We start from the raw sequence: 4,157 nt of genomic DNA on the forward strand, positions 1-4,157 counted from the left end.
ATTCAGGCTAAATCCCACCCATGGTTACTAGAAAGAGAAGAAATAAATACATTTATCAGACAAATATGAAAATGATCACTCTTTGTGTTAAACATTATGATTTTCATCTGAAAAGTATAGAAAGGGAAAAGCTTTGTGGATATTTAAGGCTCAATCACTGTGTCTGTACATGCAATCACGCACACCCAGTATATTATATAAACTCTCACAAAACACATCATTTGTTTACAGTCATATGGATTTACAAACAGGGATAGACTCATTGTATACAATATGTTTTTTGCTTCTGTAAACTGTAAATGTGGAATTATAAATAATAATTTGGGATATTTCCCACATGTTTTTCTGCATTCTTGGTTTCTATCTTTACAAGGAAATGAAAATATCAGTAGTATAAAATAATTATCTCTTTTTGCTCCATCTCCTCTGCTCAATTCTACAGTATTGTTATATCCTCCTCTGTTGTCATAGAAATGATTGATATGTCCAGTCACAGCGTTCTTGCCATACCCTTGCCTCTATATATTATCCTTTAAACCAGACTCTAAGTTGGCTTTTTGATATTTTGGGTTATGTTCTGAAGAGACCAAAAAAAAAAAACCCAACCAAACCAAACCCAAAAACCTTTGGCCTGAGAAGACTGAAACTAATTCAAAAGACAAAGCTACATATATTAATACTGTGAATATCTATGATTTTATTCTAAGCCTTGTGACGTTTTTATTAACCCCTGACTTTGGCAAGTGTTGACTTTGTGAGAATCTTAGCATCTTTTCATGCAAAAGAAATATTTGCATTGTTTAAAGCTTTCTAGCTATGAAACTTAAAAACACAAGGGCAAATTTAAAGAGGAGGGGGCCCTGTTGATCTTAGGGGGAATTAATTGAGATTTTTGCAGATTTGGGTTTCCCTCTCAAGAAAGCAGGAGAAAAAAAGAATTAGTCAAGCTCTTGTTTGACATGATGCAATATTTCAGAACTTAGTAATGCAAGCTGGCTACTTCCAGACTCGGATGTCCATTCCATGGCAGTTTATCACCCTAAGAAATACCCTGGAGCTGCCTGGGCTTCTTTTCCACTGGCTTCCACTTCCCTCCAGCAGTGCCTGCAGGGATATGGCACCAGTCACATCTCCCTTTCCTTTTGTCTGGACAATAAGTCTTGTGGTTTTTTTCTCCCCCCCACCCCAATTCCTCCACCCAGAGCCCCATGAAGGCCTCTACACGGTCCCCCATGCATCCTCTGTGCAGGAGAGAGGAGAGAGGGCTTTCTCTTCATCTAAGGCATTTGCAACACTTGAATGCTTTCAGCTCGGAGCAAAGCAACACAAGCCGAGTCTTGGGAAAGGGGGCTGCATGGCTTTGAACCTAGGAACAGGGCGGCCCAGCCAGAAGCAGAAAGGGCTTTCAGTGCAATTGCGGCATGGCACGGACGGACCTCGAAGCTGCCACTAAATCTCTTTTTCAATCTCTTGCCTTTTTTGGGGACTCTTTATCGTGATGCTGCCTGTAATACCGATTTCTAGCAAGTGCCACTAGGTGGCTCGAGATTGAACCTCTGCAGGCATCAGCCTTCAGTGGAATGTGCGTGTGTGGGGGGCAGGAATTTGGGAATTATCCTTGGGCGGTGCACACCACCCTCATTGCTCTGTGATTTTCAGATCTTGGTTACAGATGCTGAAGGAGGGAAAGAGGCATCCCAGCAAACTGTCTGAAATGGGAACGAGCTCATTCTCATTTCTCACGTGAAATAAAACACCGGGAATTTTCTCTTGATTTATTCCTTGAGAACTGGGACTAGTGATAGCCTGGAGTCTAGTAATACTCCTTGGAATACCAGTCATGCCCCGTTCCCCCCACCTGCCCGAAAAAAATGTGTATTATTCTTCTCTTTTAAGATTTTATCAAAGGCAATTGTTACCATCATCAGGGCTTATTTTGACCCAAGTTTGCCTTGAGAACCCACTATGGATGAGAGGTCTGAGTTTAACCTACTGGAGGAGAGAAGGGCTTTCCCAGGCCCAGCAGATGACAAGGGTGATCACCACAAGCATTGGTTTTATGCCTGTCACCCTTCTGATCTCTTTCAGGGCATGCCCTGAAGTAATCAATTACTACCCGTTTCTTGCTTCACTCCGTACCAAACCTCTGTGTTTTCTGCCCATTCTTGTTCACTCTTATTCCAGAGTGCTTCTTGTTTTGTCCTTCCCTCTATGCATGAGGCTTTATGTGTTTGCCTGCAGCAGGAGCTCTGCAGGCATCTATTACTTCTTTCCCAAACAGTGCAATTCCACATCCTAGGAGGGCTGTGACCCTCTTCCCTTTCCCTCACTGATACCTGTCCGGGCACCAGACCTGCGGTTTGGCACACACGCCCTGCGACAGTGGTGGGGCATCTCCCACCTGCCACCCACCCTGAGCTGCCCCAGCTGCCTGGGGTTCATGTGAGAGGATGCTGTGGGGAGGAGCTGGGAGGAGAAAGGAAGGTGGGATGCACTACTTAGCCCTGCCTGGAAAACCTCACCCTGCTGCCTGAGGAAGCCAGGGCTGAGTTAGTCAGGGAGCCAACACCTCAAAGGCAAGGAGGAGGAGGGGGAAAGAGGAGATAGAGGCGTTGTTGAGCAAGAAGGTGCAAGTGGGTGCCATCAGCCAGTTGTTTGAACTATAAACAACTGCAGAGATGCCGGGAGCTGTAGCTATGCTAAACAGTTGGCCCATCCCCCTCCTATGGTGTTTCCATTCCCGTTTTCCTCCTCCACACTCAACAGGGCTTTGGCCAGCAATACATTTTGGATTTGATTAGAAAACAACGTATATCCTATGAAATGCAGGCAGGCAAGCACAGCAATGCTGGCAAGTCAAGCATGTGGTCTCACAGGCCCTGACAGCAAGTCAAATATATCCCCCCACTCCCTTACTGGCCTTAAAACTCCTCATTTAGGGCCAGAGGCAGTAAAAGTGAGCAACACTAAACTACTCATCCGGCTCTTCTACAGTAGAGCATGGAGAGATTTCATCTGGTTTCTGTGCAGCAGCTACCAGAGCTCCCAGTATCCATTGAGAATTTAGAGGCTTGTTTTAAAGTGTAAAAATACACTTATTCCCAACATTGCTTTTATCAAGAGAAAAGAGATGAAAAAATTAATTCATTAGTCCCACCTAAAGCCCCTTTCCCAGTGTTGGCTCTTGCCTCAGCCTCTGTCCCCACAAACATTACCTACATCCCCCGCAGAGGGCTCCTCCTGTCTTCCTCATTTTTAGGGTGGAGGCTAATAACCTCCCCAACCCTGGTAAGTCAGGATTAATTAACCTGCGCATCCCTGCAGGCTTCCAACACCTGCTAATTGAGAGAATCTAGCCAGGCTCTCACGGTGCCTTTTTTTTTTTTTTTTTTTTTTTGCACACAGCAAGTTTTAGCACCTGGAATAAGGGAAGGTTATAAACCCTGCCTTTGCTTGGGTGCTTTACAGTGAAGAAGAGAAAAAAAGTGGGGACGCAAATTATATTTCATAGTGTCTGTTTTAGTTTTATTTTTATTTTTTCATTTTAATTTAGACCAGCAACCTCTTTCCCATGGGACGGGCATCTGCTAGTAAGCAGCCCTGTTGCATGCCATTACCACCTTTCTGAGGCTGGGGGAGGCACTTCTAGCTGAGTTCTACCTCTCTGCTAATGGGCACCCCCTCTGATGGCTGGTGGCTGCCATCTGTGGCACATGTTGTAGAGCATGTAGTCAATCACTGCGGGATGCAGTTATCTTGTGCAAGAGCTCTCTAGGGACTGATTTAGGACCACTATAGTAAGGACAGTTAGAGCTAATTGGATTTTTTTTCCCCCCAACCTGGATTTCCAGATGTGACAGGGCAGCACTACTTTATTAACCTAGCTGTGTTCATCCATGCTCCCTGTTACAGAGGAAGTGATTTTTTTTTTCTTGGTGTTGAATCACAGCTTAGTGGGGGTTGTTTCCTGCCAGTTCCTGAACAAGAGCCAAGTGGCCTTCCTTGCCTGCTGGAATTTTACAGCATGCACTGAGCAGGGGTGCCACTCTGCTAAATGCTGGCATTTTTTATTTCAGTGAACACTTCTTGTTATCTCCACTACAAAATGACTCATTTTCAGTGGACTGGGCAAACCAGAAAAAAAAAAAAATCCCTGG

The sequence above is a fragment of the Pseudopipra pipra genome, chromosome 2 (genome assembly GCF_036250125.1).
Source record: "Pseudopipra pipra isolate bDixPip1 chromosome 2, bDixPip1.hap1, whole genome shotgun sequence".
NCBI lineage: Eukaryota > Metazoa > Chordata > Aves > Passeriformes > Pipridae > Pseudopipra > Pseudopipra pipra.